Genomic DNA, 24,655 nt, shown 5'->3' with positions numbered 1-24,655 from the left:
TTTTGATCCATGCAAATCTACCTCATTCTTTTTTTTTTTTTTTTAACTAATTTTAATTTTTAAGAGCAGTCCTAGAGTCAAAGAAAAATTGAGCATAAGGTACCCACATACCCTCTCCTGGTCACACATACGGGCTCCTTCACTTTGACATCCCACAACGTAGTGGTACATTTGTTACAATTTGTGAATCAACATTAGCACATGATTATCTATCATAGTTTACATGAGAAATCACTCATAATGGTGTATACTTGAGGGATTTTGATAAGTGTATAGTGACATACTCACTATGACAGAATCAGGAGTAGTTTCTCTATCCTGAAGTTTTTCTGTATTCCGCCAATACCTTCCTTCTTCCCCTGGACTCCTGGCAACCACTATCATATCATCTGGAGAATTTTGTCCTTCCCAGAATGTTTCATAGCTGGAATCATACAGTATATAGCCTTTTCAGATGGACCTCTTTCACTTTGTAATATGCATTTAAGGATTCTCCGTGCCTTGATGTGGCTTGTTGGTACCTCATTTCCTTTGAGAGCTGAATAGTATTCTATAGTATGAATGTACCACAGGTTTTCCCCCGTTGAAGGACATCTCAGTTGCTTCCAACTTTTGACAATTTTGAATATGGCTGTAAACATTTGCGAACAGGTTTTTGTGTAGACCTAACTTCTCAAGTCCTTTGGGTGGATACCAAGGCATGTTATGGCTGCATTGTGTGATAAGAATGTGTTTAGTTTTGTGAAAAACAACCTGCCATACTGTCTTTCAAAGTGGATTGTGCCTTTCATGAATCATTCCTGTGCTGTTGTCTTTAAAAAGTCATTGGGAAACGCAGTCATTTATATTTTCTTTGGTTATCTTCTAGGGATTTTGTAGTTTTGTATTTCAAATTTGGGGGTATGATCTATTTTCAGTTAATGTTTGTGAATGGCATATTTTCTCAACTATTTTCCATTGATCTATTTGTTTATTCTCTTGTCAATACCACACTGCCTTGATTATAGTAGCTTTGTAGTAAGTCAGTCTTAATGTCAGGTAGTGTCAATTCTGCAACTTTATTCTTCTCCTTCAGTCTTGGGTCAGGTATTCTGAGTCTCCTGCCTCTCTATGTAGACTTTTGAATCAATTTGTTGGTATCCACAAAATAACTTGCTGGGATTTTTGACTCGGATTACATTGGATCTATAGATCAAGTTGAAAAGAAACAACATCTTTACACTATTGACTTCCTCCTCATGAATATGAAATATCTCTCAAGTTATTTAGTTTTTCTTTGATTTCTTTCAACAGAGTTTTATAATTTTCTTCATGTAGCTCTTTTGAATGTTTTGTTGGATTTATACCTAAGTGCTTCATTTCTGATGCTAATGTTGTATCACCCTATTTAATGGCTGCAAAAAAAAAAGTCTATCAAATGAATGTATTTAAGTCCTCTCATTAATTCTTCAGTGCATATTTAATTTGGATAACTTTAAAAAGGGAACAAACAAAAGCATAGTTTTGGCCATCTACCAAAGCAGAGACGATGATACATTACTTGGTCAAGCTGAAGGCCCAGAAAATTAAGGACACCAATCTGTATTTATCACCAAGAGCTACAGTCATCCAATACACCAGCATAAATAGCAGCAAACTAGATTAAACTAATAGGGTGAATCTACTTACAAAGAAGTTCCTGAAAACAACTTAGTCTGATAGATAAGCAGATGGGCTTTCATTCTTGTGTGTTTCCAAGAACACTGATGCAAAATAGTATTGAGGAATTTTAACACTATTCTGTTGCTCAGACTATATGTATAATCAAGCCAGGGAAGCTTAAAGTGGTGTTTTATTTTATAATGGGTCTAAATTTTGATCCATTAGCGATCATTTGGGGATACCTTCGATTTATACATGCTTACATTTCTGAGGTACTCCATAAGTAAGACTTTAAAGGGAGCTTCTCTTTGAACATTGAGGGAGAGTTTCAATTTATTATTTGTTTGCCATACCCTTTAAAAATCTGGAAACCTCCTCTTTAGGATTTAGTCAGTAGTATCTATTATATCCTGAAACCTCTTCTATCCCACCTGCTTGGGAAATGTCAGCCTTGAATTGTAGCTGACTTGAAGTTTAAATGAACTTTACCTCGAGTGTAATGGCAACTCCACTGTTAATTCAGCAGCTATTAAGCCTGCCACTTCCCAAGGCAGCCTACAAAGCACAGTTTTATTTAATTGTTCAAGTAGAAGGAATAAAAATATTTAGGTGCCCTGCTTGTCCGAAGCTTTTCTTCTGGACCTGGCCATCAGTTAGCCTTTAAGTTAGAGAGAAATCAACTTCATGAGATGTCCCCATGAAGGTTGAAGACCACAATAAAATAGTCATACACATACCTCAAAAAGATGACTCGAGAATGAGCATGTAGCATGAAAGAACTGTTCTTCCTCACTTTTATCTAAAGGTTTTTTTTTTTTAAATATTTGAGGTGAAATGCTAAAATTACAAAATTAATCCAGATGAGCAGACCCTATTTCTTTTCTTTCTTTTTTAAGATTTTTATTTATTTATTTGACAGACAGAGTTCACAAGTAAGCAGAGAGGCAGGCAGAGAGAGAGAGATGGGGAAGCAGGTTCCCTGCTGAGCAGAGAGCCCGATGTGGGGCTCGATCCCAGGACCCTGGGGTCATGACCTGAGCTGAAGGCAGAGGCTTTAACCCACTGAGCCACCCAGGCGCCCCACACCTTATTTCTTTGACTCACTACTTTATCCGTTACTTGAAGTTTTATCTGTAAGGCCGATAATCAGTGTAAGCCCAGCACTAACATTACTGCCTTCCAGCAATGATCAATCATTCCCATCAGATTGATTCAAAGTGAGAAATTTCAATAGGCTGGCTTAAAAGGAATTGCAACTGTGATCACCAATCTAGAGCAAGATTTTGACCTTGGTGTTCATCAACAATTGGCGAGCTTGGATTTCATTGGACGAGATGTAACAGAATTCCTCCAAGATTTTATATGAGGGATTTTTGATACACTTTTAAGCAATAGATCTTTGATACACTTTTAAGCAATAGCTCTAACACTTTTGGCTTTGTGGAGAATGGATAGGCTTAAGAAAATGTGTTTGCCTATTTTAAGGCTCTACTGTAATTTTTAATTATAATGTTAGTTAACGGGATAGATGTTAAGAATTAACTAATATGCATGGTCTATTAAACCACAGATATCGGGTAGGTAAGGTTCCTGAGTTGGATTGGCAGAGCAGGAGGTGATGGACTGAAAAGTGATCTCCAACCCTACAGGGGGCAGCAGATGTCCATCTCCAGCTAAGTGTTAAACTATGCCAAAGCGAACTAAGAGGAAGAGCTGAAAATCCTCAAGTTTGTTTTAAGGCTCACTCTGGGCTTAGGCAAATAAATGACTTGCTTCGGCCAATAAAATGATAAAAGGTATTATTCATGCAGAAGCTTGAAAAACTGCTTGCACGAGTCCTTCTTTTTTGGAGTCCTCCTACCTATGAGTACAAGCCTAGGCTAATCTGCCTGAGAGTGAAAATCACCAGAGGAAGAAAATATATCCCAGGTAACCCATCTAGAGCCAGCTAACGTCCAAATATGAGGGAGCACACCTAAGATGAGCAGAACCACTCAGGCAGCTGTAGCCACGTGCAGACCCACAGTGAATCCAGCTGGGCTTGATGTAGATCAGCAGAATTGCTCAGTCACCCCATAGATTCATGAGAAATAATAAATGTTGACTGTTGTACAACACTGAGGTTTTATGGCTTTTGCTTAGACAGCATTAATGTGGTGTTAGGTAACTGGTATCTAGCTGATATACCAGTCTGTGGAAAGTGGTCAATAAATAGTAGCTGTATACACTCATAGTTCATTGATTCTAAAGTACTTTTAATACTTTGGTAATGGTGCCTTCTTGATATTTCCAGAAGCTGTCTATAGAAGGTTTTTGTTCACTGACACTCTGTCACCTAGGTGATATTGACTATTATATTCCATTGATTCTAATATGCATCCAGAACTCTGAAGATGTTAAAATGCAAAAATCCTGCTTATTATAGAAAATTTCATCAAGACTTCTCAGGGTAGTGGTGATGTGTGGGTATAGCTGAAGCCCAGCTCCACAGATCCAGAGTATCTGTGGAAATAGAGGTTATCAGCATGCTACACTACAGAGTGAGAACTTCAGCTTATTAAAGAACAGAGGAACCTGGAAAGTGTGTGGTGAATGGTCCCTCCCTTTAAAGCAGGTCCATGCTATCTTCTTTCCTGTCTTAGGTGACCAAAGGAAGAGCATTTGGGGTGACTCATGAGTGTTCTCTAAGTTGCCTAAACATCATTAAGAACAAAAGCTTCCAAAAAAAAGCTTTCTTTCACACTTACAGTTTGAAGGTATAAATTATGTCCCCAAGGGTCTCCCTATACTGAAGTAGGATAGTGTTCATTTAAGCTGCCCATAAATAGTATTGAGAAAGTCAGGGAGAGTTTAAATTTACTATAATTAAAGGCACTCATTGTATGTTTTACCTTTTATGTTTCTTAACAGTTTGTAAGGTACCCAGAGACAAATTAATATTTTATTCCATTACCTCAGTCTTTCATAGTCTTTAATGGAGTGGAGTAAATAGGGTTAACACTGGGCATTTAATGGGTGTTTACAAGCATCACAAGAAAATCAATACTGTCATTTCAATGTTCCATAATTTTGGACCAAAAATGTTCCCTAGGTTGAGTCCCACCCTTGGCTCCAAGTAATCTTCTCCTGCTGGGAGAAAAGAAAATCATTCTTTTAAAAAGCTTCTCAGAGCACCTTCTTCAGACTTGGTGGGTCACTATAAAAATAATCATCCCTAGACTATTTGAAAAAATGGCACTACAGGGATCCTGACTGCCCTTTCCATGGTAAAATCCTTGAAAGGGAAAATTATCAGTCAAGAGGAGTCAAGCTGAGTGCTGGGCTGATTCTAGGTATTCTTTCTGCCAAAGGCTTCCCATTACTTCTTTGTGTCTATGTCTAGAAAGTGTCCTTGGCATTATTAATTATCAGGTTGAGAACTGAGGGGCTGAATGTCCTCCTTGTCTAAGATACAGCTTTGATTTCCTAGGTACTGTCAAGGTGAGGTGAAGAGAGGTCTAATTCTGGTTGCATGATATAGTGGCTGTGAGAACTTACCTAAGTTCTCTGGTTCTGAACTTCAATTTCCTCCTTTCTTAAAAAGGATGGTGGTGATTAATAATACTACTTTGTAGGGTATGGTGGAAACTAGAAACAATATACACAGTAAGCTCCTGTGTGTAAAAAGGTTCACTCCCATTCGCCGATCTTTTTTTTTTTTTTCCCCAATCCTGGGTCTCTCTCTCTGGGCCTGGCTACAGGTGCTACATCTAGATGCCAACCATCAGCCTGAAGGTCCAGATTTGTTCACCTGAAATGGCCCAAGTCCACGTTCCTTCCATTTGGCAGGGCACCCTCCTTTTTGATAGATTTCTCTGGAGTGACCACCAGCCTAAATTACCAGCATTCATCTTACTCTTCAACAAAATTTCTCTGTTTCTGAATGTTTGTGTTGCTGACCATCCAAATGGCCATGCTGTGATCTCTTTCCCTTCCCAGGAGAGTCATGAGACACAAGGCCTACCCATTTGTAGCCCCAGACACAGCAGCGATCAGGCAAGGGAGAGCAAGGAGGAATCAGTGCAGCTGATCACTATCCCTGGGAACCTCATTCAATGAGAATTTGATGTACAAGTTGGGTCACCTATATCACCTCCATATAACAACAACAACAAAAAGGTGATGCTACTGGGACAAGAGCCATTGAATCACTGGGATCACTATAAGCATTGACATCAAGGTTTCTAGAAAGTTCATTGTCAAAACTATATATATATATATATAATACATATATATATATAGAGAGAGAGAGAGAGTGTGTGCATGCACGTGCACATCTGTCTTGCCTTGTCTTATATAATACACAGGTTTCTAAAAACTGTATTTAAAATGTCTCTTATTTCAGTTGTAAAGGGTAACAATCTAGTCGGAATAATTTGGGTGATGTATCTTTTCACAGCTAGTAATGCAAACGCCAAATAAGCCTCAAATTGTTTAAAAGTAGAATTATCCAATAATGCTTTGTTTTAAGGGACAGAAACTGGATACATAATTAAGTTCTCTTAAGGAAGGGAATTCTGAATTCTGCCTTCAGGAAGCTTCTTTTTTAAATAGGTCTTGATGGACAATTCCATCACAGATCCCATTGCTTCAACCAGACAATTATCTCTTTAGAACCAAATGTCCTGGGATCCCTTTCTATTTTCTTTTTCTTCCTCTGTGTGAGCAGGTATGTGATTCTTCTTTGCAACCATGCATGCTATTTCAACTCAGACTTATGCGATTGAGTTTATCCTCTTTTCCAGACAATTAAATAACTCATTTTTGTTAATTGAATGCATGCTAAGAGCCCTAGATTTTCTTTAAACTCTGCTTCTGGTGATGATGATTTCCTTAAGGACCACCAGCTCAGGGCACATTTTTCTTTTCCAAAAGTTCACTGGGGCACAGAAATCTCATGCTTATTATCTTTGTCCTCTTCTCCTTTCTTATGTGTGGATCACTCGTCCCCTCCTAGTCCAGACTTTCTGGCAGTGCGTCCCCTCGCCCCTGGCAATTATTAAGGGCTTCTGAAGAAACTCAATCTTACCTGATACTTAGTGAAATTGACACTGTTGTTTGTTATTTTTAATTGTGAATGACAAGCATGAAAAAACAAAACAAACAAACAAAAAAAAAACCTTGCCCTTCTTTTTGTCCCTGTCAAGATACATCAATAATTGGTAGCTGTGGTTTTTGTGAGCACCTTTGAGACTCTGTCCACAGAAGTTGGCCATCAAAGGTAGCTGTAACCGAGGCACCTGGGTGGCTCAGTAGGTTAAGCCTCTGCCTTCGGCTCAGTTCATGATCTCAGGGTCCTGATCTCAGGGTTCTGAGATGGAGCCCCGCATCAGGCTTTCTGCTCAGCAGGGAGACAGCTTCCGCCTCTATCTCTGCCTGACTCTCTGCCTACGTGTGATCTCTCTCTCTGTCAAATAAATAAATAAAATATAACAACAACAACAACAACACTTATTAAAAAATAAATAAATAAATAACCAAAGCCCCAGAGCCTCTAGTTGGCTTGTAAATCACAGAGCCAAAGAACATAAGGATTCCTAGCCCCATGGAACCCAAGATTGGGGATTTCAAGCCCTGGTCAAAATTTTCAGCATGGCATAATTTAGAGCTGAATTTGATAAGGGACCTCATTAAAATGAAAAGAAAAACAAACAAATAAAGCACCAAAACTAAACTTCCAGCAGTTAACAAAAGATTTCCAAAAAGGAGGATGATTTTTGTCCCCAAAAGGATGGAAGCACATAATCTCAAATGAAACGACAGTCATTTATTTTGAATAAATTTAGCTTTATGAAAAACATACTTTATTTTCATATTTTTTCCTTATATTTAAAACATGCATCACTAAACCTTTCAACATTACACTCTACCATAAAGATAAATCTCACAGACTTAATGGTGAGTGAAAGAAGCCTGACACGAAATAGCTCATACTGTATAGTTCCATTTATAGAAATGATATAAACAGGTGAAGCTACTCTCTGCTGATAGGAGTCAGGGCAGTGGGTTATCATCAAAAGGGAGATGGGGAGGGTCTGGGGAGAGTCTGGAAGGGATTGAGGGTGGGCATATTCTAGGGTGCTAGGGTTCTAGTAACATTCTGTTTCTTGATTCAGGTGTTGTTGCCCTCGTCTATTCACCTTATGAAAATTCAGCAAGCCACACACTCTTTTACAGGAGTTTTGTCATATGTCATGCTTCAATTAAAATAAGTAAAAAATAAAGGATTTGTCTTCCTCTATAGACCTATAGGCATTTGAAAATCACTGATATGGTTTGGTTTCCTTTCTTGGCAGGTGAGGAAGTTGCAGGAAAACCATCTTGTTCAAAGTTATGAAGCCATCCAGTGATCCCACTGGGAACAGAGCTTTCTCAGCCTAATCCGGCTCCCTGGCCACGCTGCTCGGTCCTTCGTCCTGAGATAACGGTCGTAACTTGAGAAGTCTCTACGAGGAAGGGCCCAACTTCTATGAGTGTGTTCATTCAGGTGTCAAGCACTCTGTAGACACCCTCTCTCTACTTACTGAGGAGGCCTGGAATGAATGTGGCTGTCCCCTGTCTCCAACCAGGTAGCTGGGCACTTCTTGCTAGATAGTGGTCTCTTTCACACTTGCCCATCTTTTGGCCGTGGTATTATCTCTTTAAGGAAATCAATTTCTTCTCTTTCCAAGATGACTCCTCTCCTTGAACACCTCAAGTTCTGCAACCATTCTTTTTTTACCTTGTCCTCTCCCATTCACACCTTTTATCTTTCTTCCTCCTGGGTCTTCCCTTTCTGCCTACAGAGATGCTCAATATTCCTCTTGGAGAATAAGGTAAACAAAAGTAAAGCCAAATAAACAAAAGTAGCACTATTCTTTGTCTCTGACAGTGAGTCATCAGATAAGTTTTGGGTGCCCATCCTGGGTCCATATGCCAGCCCAGCCCACAGTCAGGCCCAATCTTCCTCTTTGGTTCCTTCTTTACATCTTGACATTTTTGAAGAAAATATGTAATCATTAATTCTTCCTGTTGCTCATCTCCAATTTTCTTCTCAGCCTATGACCTCTGGCTTCTATTCCACAGGTCTGTCAATTCTATTTTTTTAAAGGATGCCCATGTCCTCTTGGCAGGACATCCCTACATCCTAATTTTCCTGGGATCACTACTGTATATACTTGTGATCCTGGAGCTCATACTAATGAATCTCAGTTTTTAAATTCACAAAAGTCTCACAGATTGGAGAATCAGTGGTAGTCAACATAACATCTTAGTCACCATATAAATGGCCACTACTGGGTTCTCATTCTTACTGACACTTGTCAGCATTGACTGCAGTGTATTAAGGTTATGAGCAAAGGCTTTGGCGCAGTACCCTGGGTTCAATTCCTAGCAATCTTATGTGATCTTACTCAAGTTACTTAGTTATTCTGAGCCTTGATTTCTTCATTTATTAAAAAAAAAAAAAAAAAAAAAAGGAGGGGTACCTGGGTGGCTCAGTGGGTTAAAGCTTCTGCCTTTGGCTAGGGTCATGATCTCAGTGTCCTGGGATGGAGCCCCACATCGGGTGCTCTGCTCAGAGGGAGCCTGCTTCCTGCCTGCGTCTCTGCCTACTTGTGATCTCTCTCTCTGTCAAATAAATAAAATATATTAAAAAAAAAGGAATAGTAGTAGTAATGCCTGCTTCATAATGTAGTTACATTTATTCAACAGGAAAAGTATCTAAAGTATGTCGTGCAGGTGTGGGACAGTTAGCATTCAATACATGGCACTGCATTTTCCTGGTTGAATCTATCCCATGTTCCCCACATTGGTGTTCTTTTGTTTTTGTGTTTTTGGTTTTTTGTCTCAGGTGATGTTTCCTGGGATCCTTCTGTCCAGTCACCCTTTACCCCCTGCGGTTTCCTTGTTTACCATTTCTTTTTTTTTTTTTTCCTTGTTTACCATTTCTGCATTTGACCCTCCATTTGTGTCTTATGGTTAAGCCTGTGGGCTGAACAGCCTGACTTCGTGGATTCATAATTTGAGCTCTGTCACTTAATAGCTGAGTGTACTTGGACAGGTTATTTTACCTTTCATTGCATTGATTGCTGCAATTATAAAGTGAGGTTTACAGCAATATCTAACTTCATAGCGGATACCTACTTCAAAGCAGTTATTATAAAGATGAAATGAGCTGAGGCATGGAACAGGTGCTTAGCATGATACATGCAACAGAGGATGTGAGAAGAAAATTTACCCATTGTTATGTTCAGCTACCAGAGTAGGTGTTTTGACCTTGCATTCATTCCCGTCTCTCCTCTGCCCCCATATAGACATCTAGGCCTAGTCCTGTGCTTTCGTCTTCTGTGGAGCTCTCACAAATCCTTCCCATTCCCGACTTGCCATTCTTACTTTAGTTGAGACCATTGTTCCTTCTTTCCAATGTACTAGAATAACTTCATAACTTGTTTCTCTGCCTATGGTCTATCCCCATTCAGTCTATTGTCCATGGTAAAGGAGTTGAATTTTCCAGAACCACATTTCTGATCATGCCAGTCTTTGACACAAAGAACTCTTGTGGTTCATCCTTGCCTACTGATTAAATTTCAAGCACTAGGTTCTGCTGTTCAAGCTCTCCTGTATCTTGACCCCACTCACTTTTCAAACATTATTTCTCCTTCACACACATTGCTGCATCCAGTGGCCCAACTAAACGGACCCATCTCCTCTCCCTCAAGTCTGATGGCAGTTATCCCATTGGAGACATTGTTTCCATTGTTCCATCATTTTCAATACCCTCCCCTCTCTAAATACCCATTTACTACTCTTTTAAAGATTAACTCAGATGTCATCTTCTCTTTGACTTCCCGATATGTTCTCTGCTCTTAAAATGGAAGGTTTCTCTCTAACCCATGCAACCCTCTGAGATAATGTCGAACTCTTCCTAATAGGGGCAACATTTTCTGCAGTGTGTTCTATCTGAACACAGTTTTTTTCTCCTTGCAAGAACAGTGCCTGCAAATGCTTACTCTCCTTGTCTCTCTGTCCTCTGTCCTTTATCATGAAATTTACATCAGTCTGTCTAGGGAAAGAAGGAGAGTTGCTTGATTTAGTTAATCTCATTGTGTGCAATTGAACCAGGCTCTCTGAAGCCCACTACAAACCTGTAAAGGGTTCTATTTCTGCCTTGCAGGTACGTAAAGCTGAATTGTGGAGAAAGAGTGCACACACACATGAAAATGTCTTAGGGACATTTTCAGAGCAGCACATAAACAGGTGTCGATTAATGAAGTGCCTCGGGAGCTGGTAAGTGCTGAAAAGATGAACCATCAGCTTTGTGGTGTAACGGCTGAAGGCTTTGCAGAGAAGGGGAGTTTGGCAGAAGGAATAGAGAAGGGAAATGAGAGTATGGCTGGCAAAGGGAGGGAAAGTTCTCCTGGTCTGTAGGAGCAGATGGGCCAGAACCAGCAATGTCTATTTCCTCAAATGCCTGACAGGCAAGCCTGGCTCTATCCTGGAGAAGTTTAAGCCCAAATCAAGATATTCTCCATCCTCCGCTAAAACATGGAGGGAATTAATCCATGTTTAATGATAAGAACATGCACTTTCCAGTCAGACATGCTGGGTTACATCTTCTTTTACTTATCAGGCGTGTGATTCTGGGCCCATCACTTCACCTCTCTAAGGCTTCGATTTGCCTGAAAATACTCAACTCTGCTCAGGGTTTAGAACATGGGATTTGGGGTGCCTGGGTGGCTCAGTGGGTTAAGCCGCTGCCTTCGGCTCAGGTCATGATCTCAGGGTCCTGGGATCGAGGCCCACATCGGGCTCTCTGCTCAGCAGGGAGCCTGCTTCCCTCTCTCTCTCTGCCTGCCTCTCTGTCTACTTGTGATCTCTGTCTGTCAAATAAATAAATAAAATCTTTAAAAAAAAAAAAAGAACATGGGATTTGGTAGTAGATTAAATTCTACTACTGCTACGTTCTGGCCCTGTGACCTTGGAAAAGTCCCTTAACTTCTCTGAGCGTCTTCATCTCAATAGAATGGCTATGAGAGTGACTGAAATAATGTATGTAAGGGTCTTCTATATCAAAAAAGTCAATCTGCTTTAGAAAACAATGAAACGGGAAAACGAATGATTACTTGCTGAGAATTTTGTTTAGTGAGCCATCATCCAGAGTGCTGGGCATACAGTTAGCACCTAATAAATGAAAGATTGATATTACGCCAAGAAAATATATGCCTGAGATTAACCAGAAAAATGCATCTCCACTGTGCTTAATCAATTGCGTAATTTTGTGTTGGATGTTTGTCTTCCATGCTTGAATGTAATTCTAAGCATTTGGAGCTTTGACTGTCTTCTCTACCACTGGATGCCTGGTACTAAACATAATTTCTAATACAAAGTCAGTGTGAACTAATGCCTAGACAAACAAGAGGGATTAGGGAAATAAAGTTTTAGTGGGAGTTATGGGACATGCACAGCTGATAAATAGTAGATTTCTATGGACTAATGAATTGTGCAAATTATTTTCAGAATTGTTGAAATGAGGCCATTTTCATTAAATATGGAGAGTATTAATAAGGCTGGAGATTCTAATTTTCTACACTCTATGTCCTTCTGTTTTATTTATACCTTATTTGGAACAAATTCATGTTCTTGCCCCCATATTCTTTACCTTTGTTCTTTGTGGTTTTGGGGGGATATTTTTTTTCTAACTTTGTCCTTTAATTCTTTTTAATTTTTTCTTATGGATTTTATTACTTACTACATAAAGTGAAAGATTTGTAGGCAGAGTCACCTTGGCTTTCAAAAAGTGCTGGCTATTAGACTCTAAGGTATGCGTGTCTTCTGGCAATTACTATAATTATTGGAAAATCTTAACTAGATTCTGGAAGGGGGTAACATTTCCTTGGAGTAAGTTACACAGAGAAAAAAAGAGACAGAAAGGGAAATAAAGTCTAAAGAATGAAGGAAAGGTATAGAGGTTTAGTCCTGGCAACTTAATTAGCTTAATTAAACTTTATCAATTTGCACTCTTGGACATAGCTAACAAATTCATTTGCAAATGTTTAGGCAGGGTGGGAATTAGAAGAATAGGGCGCAGACTCTGCCCTCCAGGATATTCTATCTAATGTGGAGGGAACTATACATCAGTAAAACTTGAGTAAGCCTCTTGACCATCTTGATTTTAGTCTGTAGAAGCCAGGCCAGGATGTTCAAGGAGTTTGGAAACTGGTCATCTAAGAAATGATGAAAAGATGTCCGAGTTATTGCCTTGGGGAAATTAAGTTGGATCAGGGGTTTCAGAGACTAAATAGAGGAGTGTTAATTTCATGTGGCTCCAAGGGACAGAGTTAAGATCAATTAATTTATTATTTCATTCATTCATTTATTCATTAAATAAATACTTAGAAAGCATCAACTAAATGCCAACTATTGTAAATGTCACAGAGGAAAAAAAAAAAAAATCTATGCCCTAATGATAGGAATGCCCCAAAGGAAGGTTTGCTTCAGATGACCTTCTTTGGAACCAGAGATTTTCAGAGATGGGCCTCCTAGGAAGTAGGGTCAAAAATTTCTCACAGAGCTTTCAAATTGTTCATACACAGAAAGCATTCAACATATTCAGTATTGATTTATTTAGGAAATACCACTATTTATTATAACCCACAAACTATGCTAAGTGATCAGAATACAGACAAATAACACACAAAGGTCCCTGTCTTCACAGAACTTACATTGTAGATGGAAGGAGAGACACGACAAGCATTTGTACAATAATTGTACAAATAAACTTGATAGTTTCAGATGCATGTAAAAAATTAAAAGCATCCTTTATAATTGTGATAAGGAGAATCTGAATGGGATATTTTAAATTGGATGATAACCTTGCAGATGACTTTCCCACTCCAGGAATTGCCTTCAGCTAAAGAGAGTTGCTTCATCCAAGACCATTTTCTCTTCCAGGGAACTATGGGGGGAGTTCACATGTAATGATTCACCAAGTAAGCATGTAAAGACCTGGGTACCTCATTCTAATGAAGATCAAGTGTGCAGAACATTCTTCACTCCAAAACTCCCCATGACGTTGACTGAGACTTTCATGGAACAGTCATCACGTTTCAACTTTTTTCTTCTGTCTGACCCTGCTTCCTTTACTGCCCCCCACAGACTTCCACCCTGAGAACACTCCCTAGTAAATTTCCTGCACACACATTTCTGTTGTAGAGTCAGCGTCCCACAGTCTGCTTTCACATGACCTGTGACAGATGGAATTGATAAGGAGTGGACCATGCAAAAATACATTGGGTCTATTCAGCCGTAAAGAAATTGATGGCAATATGTTATCATTATCAGTATTAAGTCCAGGAAGATAGGATCTTTTCCTGATTCTCAAACAAACATGATCACAGCCAGCTGTCCCCTCATGGATATTCTCTCTGACCATCACTGCCTGAACATTCCTTCAGCTTCACTTAACTTCAGGCAAGTTTCTTTTTGACCATAGGCCCCTGATCTGCATTCTTTTTTAGAGCATTTGCTTTAGAAAACTTGGAATTATAAATGCTTTCTCTGCCCTTTGAGATGTAAATCTTCTCTAACACTTGCCAGTTTTATGACCCAGGAGTGTCCTTCTCAAGGACAGAAGCTGTCCCTTGGAAATATAATCATCAAGGAAGATAGGCATCTTATATCCCAGTCTCTGAGGCTAACTGAATAAGCACCAATTAACAAACAGACATGGTGTAATCACATTAACCAAACTCTTTTCTAATGCCCTCTAATAGTTTTCCACTGGCTCACCAGCTGCTTTATTTAAAAAAAAAAGGGGGGGGGGGGCTCCTGGAGTCTGCCCTCAGCTTATGGCCATGATCCCAGTATCCTGGAATTCAGCCCCACATTGGGCTCCCTTCTTAGTGGGGAGTCTGTTACTCCCTCCGCCCCTCCTTCAGCTTATGCTTTCTCTCTCCCTCTGTCTCAAATAAATAAATAAAATCTTAAAAAAAAAAAAAAAAGAAAGAAAAAAAAGCCTTCCTTGCCTATTAAACTGCTTCTGGTGCAGTATTTTTTTCTTTGACACCTTTCTCTGGTGATCATTTTAGCAAGCAGAAAGACTGGCAAAGGAAAAGAGGCTGGATTTAGCAGAGCTTGATCATGCTGGCAGTAAACTTGTGTTCTGGATTATTCATTTGAATTCCTCCTGGTCAGGATCACAGGAGACTGTAAGAGTCCCTGTGGTCAGTCTTCAGCAGAGGCAGAACAATACATCTGCTGCTATCTCAGACACCCAACTGGATAATGAGGTGACAAAGAGCCGGCCTTGGAGAGCCAAGCACAGGAATGAAGCCTGGGCTCAGGCACAGCTCAACAGGCAGTTGAGATTTTGGACCTGAGGATCTACATGACTAAACTCCAAAACTGATACTGACCATCCAAAAGTATGATGAACTTGTCTATTTCTAAGGGCTCGTCCTACTCTAATAATTTCACATCATCTTCTCCAAGCACGAACATGTACTTCAGAAAGTTCATTTGTTGTGGTTACATGGTGGTCTCTTCAGCTGTCTCCCTGAAATTTGCAAACTCCTATTAGAATCTGAATTACCCATTCTTTGCTATTTTTTGGGTGTTTGTTTACTTGCTTTAAGGTTATTTTTCATTAGGATAAATTCCCACCTTTGGAATCACTGGATCAAAGTGCATATCATTTTTATGGCTTTTGCTACCTGTTCAGATTGTCCTTTTAAAAAAATGGAAAAAATTTCATTTGCTGCAAGCACTGAGCATACCAGTATCCTACAATCCTCTCCAATTCCCTTTTAGTAATTTAAATGGGTTGTCTCTGTTCTTTGTTTGATGGGACCTGGTCATTATTTTAATATAATGTGAAAATATGTAGTTACTCTTTGGTCTATTTGCTCCCTCCAGGTAGCAGGACAAAGATTCTTGACCTATGTTTCAGGTATCTGTCCCTGGACCCAGCCCTCTGGTTTCATCTTCTCATTGGCTCGGTTTAAAGGGTTCTTCCTGTGGTTATATAATTACTGAGGTTATATAAATACAATGGTAAAGGAGCGATCTCAGAGGAACAAGTGCCAAGCATGGAGAGGTGTCCAAGGCAGGGCTTATTTCCGGGCTGTGAGGGAGGGTCCCTCTGGGTTTAGGGAGGTGCACATCAAACATACTACTTGTATTCCTTTCCTCCTAACCCAACCAATTATGAGATGTTTTGTTAAAATCAAGTAAGAGGAGCTCAAAAATGTAAAAAGCCCCCTACAGGTTGCTTCAGTATGAGACAGCCACATAGGAAAGGAAAAGACCATTTTGATTGGTGGTCCACAGGCTAACTATTATGGATATGGTTTCTTTATATTAAACAGACAAGCCAACAAGACTGTATAGAGTTCAACATTTTTGCAAAAATATTACACATATTTTGAAACAATTGAAACAATACGCAAGGGTATAAATTTTTAAATAATGCTATCATTTTCCGTTTTGCTTCTGGGAGACATCCTGTGTTCAGGTTCTATGTACTTATATAGATTTTTAAACATTAGCTTGAATATTATTATGAAATATTATATGCATACAAGAAACAATAGAAAATGATGTAATGAATATTTCTTTACTGGTTATTATCCAACTTTATCAAATTTATCAAACTCCCATATTTTAGATTTTTCCACATTTGGAATTTAAGTGGCTCTGTGAAGGATTTCCTTGGTGTTTACTGCACATCAAGTTCCTGTATGAAGTTATTTTCTCATGCATTGTATCCCTTAACTCACTTTGTACTACAATCCCTTAAAGAGGTAGTATTACACCTACTTTAAAGCTCTGCAAAACTGAATCTCGGAGAGGAAAGGAAAGAAATGTAAGTTTTCCAGATAATGCATGGCAGGCCTGAAGTCTGAGGGGCAATCTCTCAGACTCAGAGCAGCTCTAAGGCTTGATTGCTTCTCTCTTCGTTTGGTGTGTGTGTGTGTGTGTGTGTGTCTGTCTGTCTGTCTGTCTGTCTGCATGTGTCTGAGTCCACACACATGTCACACTTATATCTGGATCTGTGCATGTGAGTCCATACATGTACATGAGCAGGTGTCTTAGAACAGGAGAGAGAAGATCTTGTCACCTCAAGGGATGTGGCCCCTGGTAAGAAATAGTCTCAGCATCTCTCAACACAAGTAGAGCAAGGCCTATTCTCAGCCTTTTCCAGGGGAGGAATGGCCTCTCATTCCATTTTTTTATAGGAACATCTATCCCTAGCCGACAGTTTATGAGCAGCTTTCTGTCGTGGGCAGGAGTGTTGGCTCACTATAATTAATTCTTTTCTCACCCCCACACTTGAGAGTGAGAAATCAAAGGGCATTAAAGGGAATGCAGTTACAACCCACAAAGGAACTACATAAAATGTTACCTTTTGGCTCAACTCGCTGCTCCCTTCCTGAGTCATATGCCTAAGTCCCCATCTCAGCACGGACAACAGGGTTTGTTGCTGGCTGACACCCAATCACAGATTCGTTGGCAGTCCCTCTCCAAGATTTTGTAGGGGTATTCGTTAAAACTTGGCTGGAAGTAAAGATTTTGTGCCAAAGGTTTTCTCTTATTCTGTATGTGTTACATGTAAGATAAATAAGGGCAAAGGAAAGAGATGAATTATTGGTGGAATTTAAACTTTGGAGTCAGAGAGTTGAGTGTGAGGCCCCACGTTGCCATGTAACAACCTAGAACAAGGTTAAGTCTCCTAGACTTTCTGGACCTCAGTTCCTCTATTTGTAGCATAAGTGTTAGAATACATGTCCCCTAAGGTTTGGGGGAAGGTTAGGTGAGTGAGGTGTCTAACATCTGCCTAAGTTCTCCCTAACTTCTCCCTGACTTCTGCTAACACTCCCTAACACAGTACCTGGCACACAGTCAGCTCTCCGTGCTGGTAACGACGTAAACCAAAAACCGTTAAAGCACTCCTCCCATTTATCTCCTCCCATCATTTACAAAGTGCATTCATGTCATGTCACTTCGTCCTCAGAGCAATCCATTAAGACAGGCATGCATTCCCTTTCCATTCTTTGCACACGTTTCATAAGCTGAATGGATGGCTTGGTTAGCCAGTGCTCTTTCCATTGAGACAGGTGCCACCATGAGAGGAGAACAGTGGCCTGTCTAAGCTCTGAAATGTGCTGGATGTCTCTGCGGAGAAAACCCTCAAAACACTGGCTCTACTCCCTTCCTGTAGCAGGACAGATGGTCTTAAAGAACATGGGCCTTACAGGCTAGAATCCTCACCCTGACCTTTTTGGTCCTTGTGCAAAACCTCAATCTTGTTTCATTTTCTAAATTTCATAATGTTAGTTATATTGACTTCCGTGTTTCTTTCCTTAAACAGGTAGGTGTGCAAAGTGTAGTTCAAGGTTCTCTCTTCCTCTGTGAATCAGGAAAATAAGTGCTAGGGCAACAACAAGGGTTGGATCTGATTTTTTCCTTCCAGGGGAAGTGCCACAGGATTATCTCAAGTCTCCACAGAAAAAGAAAGGAAAAAAGGCTTATTCAGGGAAGGGAAGCTTCTATGGTAAAATGCAGGTATCTTTTTCTGGTGTTCCTATCAGCCTTTGGTAATTTGGGGAAAAAACGAAAAAACAGGTTGAGGGATTGGTTCTTCCCTTATAAAAGGTGAAAGAAAGAGAAAAAGAACTTGGAGAAAAGGGTAATATGCAAAACTTAGTTAGCTTTACTCTTTTGAGTCTTTTATCTTTGCAGATTTGGACAAAAGGCAAGGATGCAGAGTTATTATTATTGCGTTTTTTTTAAAGATTTATTTATTTATGTGAGAGAGAGTGTGGGGGGGCAGAGGGCGAGGGAGAGAATCTCAAACAGACCCCCCCTCTGAGTGTGGAGTGCAAGGCAGGGCTCTATCCCAGGCTACCTGAGCCGAAATCAAGAGCTGGACGCTTAACTGACTGAGCCACCAGGTGATCCAAGTTGTTATGATTGTTTTAGTCATTGAACACATCCATCTACTCATCTTTAGTTTACTAAAACTAAAATCTGTTATCAGTGCATTTGGGTGAATGGTACCATCCTCCAGTCCTGGGTACTGACCCCTTTCAAATCATGAAATGTCTTCATGTGCTCTCCCAGAACCAGGGTGGGGGACATTAATTGAAAGAAAGCCTGTCCCTCTGACACTCATTCACTTATTTTTATTTGTTTATTTTTAAATGTGTCTACAAACCCTTGCTGAGCATTTACTTTGTGAATGGAGGATATTATTGCCAGATTCCAGGAGAATCAGGTGAAGTCTGTATTTCTGGGGAAAGAGATTCAGCACAAGTAGTGGTGATGCTCATGTGTAGGACCCAGAGACAATGGAGAACATCCCCCAGAGCTGAAAAGCAATGTTCCTAGAGACTAGGTCATATGTGTGGACACTTAGTGCTCACCATCTACTGAGCTAGAAGATGGCTCTACCTACCTGTGCTCTGACTGGAATATGACTTCTGAATATTGAAAGTATTTGAAGGGGTAGATCATGATGAGATGGTGGTGGGAAGCAGGAGCCCTTTAAATCTGAAATGAAAGAAGTCTTGCCCTCTGAACCCCAAGAGAACTGGGCAATCTGGTCCCACATTTGGGAGATGAAGAATCTGAGATTCAGAAAGAGAAGGTGACCTTAGCTCAGTTTCCTTTTGGCATCAAGGGCATTGAACTCACATTTCCTTATTTCGTGTTTGAGGTTTGATTTTTTTTTTTTTTTGCTTTATTTTCCATAAACCATACTGCCCATGAAACATTATAACACAAATAATCACAGAATTTTAATTATATCATTTTATGTTACACATGGTTTTGTTTGGAAAAGCAATGATAAGTTCACTGATGTTGGGATGTGATGGGTAAGTTGAGGGTTGGCTAGGTGACAGATGCCAGGGCCACACGGAGGCACTTTGAAAGTGTGTGTTCTCCAGATAGACAGATATTAGTTTAATTTATGAAAAATTTGTGGGTTACATCCCATCAAAAGTAAAAGGCAAGAAAAACATTAACAAAACCAATCCCTGGGATTCTTTCACTGATGTCTGTGATGGGCTGCCCGTGAAGAACTCAATCCCGACAACTGCCATATGATGAACTTGGAAGGGGACCCTCTTCAAGTGAATCTTGAGATGCTGGTAGCTCAGTCCACAGCTGGATCACAACCTTATGAGAGACCCTGAACGAGAGGGTCCCAGATTAGCCACACTCAGATTATGGTCCCAAAGAAACTTCGAGAAAGTTACTCTTGTTTAAGTTACTCAGTTTTGGGTAATCTGTGACTTATCGGTAGATGATTAGTACATTATTCTTTGCTCGGATCAAGACATGTTCAGCCTCATTTTCATCTGTCTTCCCCTAGAAGCCTTTGTCCAAAGCCTTGAAAAAGAGGGTCATAAAATTTCTTCTCATAATTGTTCTTAATGAAGACAGACATCAAACAAACCATTAACCACACAGTGAGACACTTTCTGGCTTTTTCCTAATCACAAAAGTCTAAATCTCAGGTTGACTGACATGGAAACATCCACTTATTCAGACACTGTGACCTAATACTGATAATGCCTCATGTTCAGACAAGCCCCTTGGAGCTTTTCAGGCCTATGGTGCCCTGTACCTTAGGCTAAAGAAAATGAACAGAAGGTCAGAAGCTAATTCCAGGAAAGAAGGGGAAGTTGCTGTCATATTAATCTTCTCAACACAGCCTTTTCTACTACAGTAGCTCCAGATGGCCTCCTTGGATGCCATGCCTTATTTCTCAGTGAGTCAGTTTCCCTGGCTTCCTTTAGGTCAAGGATCCCCAAAAAACAGGAGAGGTAATTTGCAATCTCCTATAAGCCTATGGCAGTTTTTATGTTGAAATCTTGGGAGACCCTCTTCCCTGGGGGATTTGGGAGCCTTCTCTTGCCCTCTGCCTCCCCCTTCTCTAAGGGGAAATATTACTGCCAAGCATATTCTCAGAGCTGCTCAAAAAACACATACCCAGCAGCATGTCCTGGCAAAAATAAAGGCAAGAATGAGGATAGGCTATTTCTAGATAAAAATTTAAAAAATATATGCAGAGAAGAAAAATTAAGCTCATGCAGATTTCCTGCTTCTCCCACAGTTGTAGGGGCCTACATATCAAGAATTTGGTTTTCTTTAATATTTTAATTGTGCAATATCTCAAACTTACCCAGTAAAGAAAAAAATAATATGATGAACTCTTATGTACTTTAACTCATCCTCAACATGCACAGTGAATGTGAACTGTGCATTATTCTTTTTTAAATTATTATGTATGTATTATTATTCTTTATGCATTTCCAAGACAATATATCACTAGCATCTCTCTCTTTCTCTCTTTCTCTCTCTCACTCTCTCTCTCTGTGTCTGTCTGTCTCTGTGTCTCTCTCTCTTTCTTCCAATGCTATTCCAGTGCTATGTCTTGCTGTTTCTTTTTTTTTTTTTCTAGTACCATGCTCTAGGCTGAATGCATAGGTATCAAGGTAATAAGATTTTTCCTAAATTTCTATTCATTAAGCAGTGTTTACTGAATCCTCACAATAGTGCTCTGAAGACAGTATTATTATTAATTCCATTTTACAGATGCAGGAACTGGTCTGGCGAAATGACATCACTTGTTCAAGGCCATGGAGATGGCCAATCTATGATATGAAGGAAGATGTATCAGAAAATTGATCTATACAGTTGAACAAATACTGTTCCCTCAAAGGGTTTTTTTTTCTCTTTCCTACATTAGATTTGTTTGTTTTCCATGCAAAAGGAGGTAAGATGAGCCCTCATTTTTACCCTGGAAAAATTCCTCCCCTGTAGTAGGAGAGTGAGAGTCAGGGATTGTGCTGAGAGCACATCGTGACCAGTAGCCACAGGTCAGATCAGGACATCCATCTGGGATGGATGGGGAAATAAAATAGGGAAGGAGAACAATGTATTTCAGCTCCAATCAGAACAAGAGCAAAGGAATCAATGTTTACCAAATGAAATTTATGTAGAATAGCACCTATTTCCCAAGTCCCATAGGTATTACAAACTGAAACAGGAAATGAAAAGCTATTAAAATAAATGTTCCGATAGTATTCTTAACACAACTACCAGCACTTTGATGAAAAGGAAACCCATACCGCACTTATCTATATTTTCTAAGCTCAAACTCATAGAAATTTCTTGATAGGTCAGCACTAAATTTGAGTAATTGTTGCTAAGTCCTAGACACGAGTACTTAAAAGGAAGTAGAAGTTAAAAAGAATCTCTGTACATGTGGGTGTTATGCTTACAGGTAATTTGTTGCTAGAGCTAGAGGAAAGTTGAAAACATGGCTTTAAAAAGAAAACAACATTTGAGGTAAGTATTGCATTTTATTTAATTTAGTGTGCTGGATAGAAATGACTGAGATTTCCAAAATTGTTCTCTCCCATCTCATCAGGAGCTTTAAAGAAAATATTATACCTCTCTTAATCTTGCTTCTTCCCTCCTGTTTCACTGAAGTATCTTTGAAAAATGCAAGGGGAGGAGGACAATAGAGGTACAATGAAAACAATGATGATGATGATGATGACAATGACAATAGTCTCTTCTCCCAGTATCTTTTCCCATTGCTACCTAGAGTTATGATTTGTATGTAGTTTTATAGGGCTGGGGGCTTTTTAAAGGTGTATTAAGGAGGAGAGAGTAAAGGTCACAATAGTAGGTGTTTTAAAAGTATATGAGTACATTCTATTTTATACATATATATACTCAGAACATAGTATATATCACATTTTCTTTATACATTCGCCTGTTGATGGTTTAGGTTGTCTCTGTACCTTGCATATTGTGAGTAATGCGGGGATGAACATCCAAGTGCTAATACCTCTTCAAGACCCTGATTTCAATTATTTTGGATAAATATCCAGAAGTATGATTGCTTTTTCACTTGGTGGTTCCCTTTCCATTTTTTGAGGAACTTCCACAGGGTTTTCTCCAGTGGCTGCACCAGTTTGCATTCTTACGCACAGTGCAAAGCGTTCTGGTTTCTCCATATCCTCATCAGCACGTGCCTTTGGTCTTTTTGATCACAGCCAACCTGAGAGGTATGAGTTGTATCTCCTTGTGGTTGTGATGCGTGTTTTCCAGAAATGAGGAATTACTAGAGCTCTGCTGTATGCAGTGTACTTATGGTCAACATTACTATATTTACACTTAAAAATTGATTGAGGGTGGATCTCATGTTAAATGTTCAAAACACCATAACAAAGTGTATGAAGAGATCCAAGACATTTTGTGATTACTTTTGCAGATCATGCACCTTCAGTGGTTACAGGGAAGTGTTCCAGGCCTGAACCATGTGTCTTACGGCTTTTACGCACGATGCATCCAGTCTATCAGAAGAGGTGAGCTCTATTTTCACTCTGCATTCCTTCTTCCTGTGCCAACTTTTGCTGGCAGTAGGAAGGGTTGATTTAAGTGACTGGTTAGTGCAGTGGAAAAGTCCTGAATACACTAAAAGTAAAATTGTGGTAAATTAAATAAATGTGTAAAGAAAGACTAACAGTTTTAAAAGACTTTGGCTTCAGTTTTTGAAGCCTTGCATGTGATTTCTGCAGCTCAGTTCCCAAATTAAGATTCCCTTCATTCTTGCACATTTGTATATACCTGAGGATGCTTAAAGCAGAATATTCCTTCAAACACCCTGTGCAGCTTATCCCTGGAGAAGGTCATTTGCAGGGATTTTCTCAATAGGTGACTGGTGTGTTTGCAGAATGTTTGACATCCAAGCTTTTGTTTTTGGCTGAGCTGTTAGGAACCTTGGAGAAGTCCAGCAGAAGTGGCTGGAAGTGAGGAATAAGGCAGGGACTGGTGTTGGTCATGAGCAACACTGTGTAGGAGCAAAAAGTGCTGCTTTCTCAGCCTTGCAATGAGCCCTCAGCGTTCCATCTTTATTAATGCATGTCACTACACACATGTACTTTCATACTGACTGAACGTAGTTCTCATCATGAATCTCCTGCTCCTACATACTCTTTTAAGAATGTGGTAAGCTTAAGAGTTAACACGTTGACTATTAAGTGCAAACTATTTACCCAGATGTGGTCACAATGTAGTGTAGGAATAGATAGGACAAGAGCCAGGACTATGGGAAGGCTGTTAAGGAAATCCAAAACAAAACCTTCTCCCAAAACTTTTACCTAACTGACCCAGAAGTTCACATTTAGAGACTTCATTCTATGTAATTATGGATCATTCTCTTATTCTCTATAATTGTGTAAAATTTGCTTAAACCTAGATGGGCTAAAACAGCAGAATTCCCCCATGTACAGAAACATGGGGGAATTCTCCAAACAGATTGATTTGAAAAAATGTATCCAGGGTGTATCTGGATAGTAATTGCTAGTATTACTAAAGGACTCAGCTTTTAAACAATTTGGGGCCTCTTTTATTTGTAAAAGAGTTCTAGTGTGTTAAAGCTCAGTTTTTATAAGTAGCTTTTTAAGACTATATCTAGGTTGTGAAACAAAGTAGGCATAAGACAATGCCTAAAATAAAATCTTGGATGAAATGGTACAAAGGTCAACTCTGACCCTTCAGCTGTCTTTGTGAAAGAAAGAAAGAAAGGGAGAGAGAGAGGGAGGGAGGGGGGATGAAGAGGGGAGGGAGGGAGGTAGAGAGGAAGGAAGGAAGGAAAGAAAAAAAGAAAGAAAGATCATCCTTTTCTCAATACAATTTACTTCTCTTAGACTATGGTGATAAAATCATTTGTTAGAAAAAATTAGACATTTTGCTGTTGGTTGTATCAATGTTTTTCTTAATAAAGATACAAAGATCTGATGTTGGCGATGTGCTGATGCTCTCTAGTGTGTTACTCCTCTCAGTACACAACCTGTACAAGCACACACCTTGGCTCCAGGGTTTAGTGGTTAGGATAGAAAACTCATGAGAAAGTCCTTCCATTTCTGTTTCTTAGGTCCTGTCTACGGAGAGCTAGGTGGAGCTGACCGTCTGT

General features: G+C 39.6%; 1 long non-coding RNA gene across 1 annotated transcript in view; it reads left to right on the top strand.

Annotated features, from left to right (window-relative positions):
- Window positions 1-24,655, top strand: part of LOC125085222 (uncharacterized) — a 65,754-nt gene that overhangs the window by 22,991 nt on the left and 18,108 nt on the right. Inside the window, exons 4-6 of the long non-coding RNA XR_007122818.1 lie at window positions 21,262-21,389; window positions 21,953-22,017; window positions 22,952-23,045. This is a non-coding gene — a long non-coding RNA (uncharacterized LOC125085222). The remainder of the gene's footprint in view (window positions 1-21,261; window positions 21,390-21,952; window positions 22,018-22,951; window positions 23,046-24,655) is intronic.

This window comes from Lutra lutra, chromosome 14 (genome assembly GCF_902655055.1).
Source record: "Lutra lutra chromosome 14, mLutLut1.2, whole genome shotgun sequence".
Lineage (NCBI taxonomy): Eukaryota > Metazoa > Chordata > Mammalia > Carnivora > Mustelidae > Lutra > Lutra lutra.
This window is presented reverse-complemented; position numbering and strand designations above follow the sequence as displayed.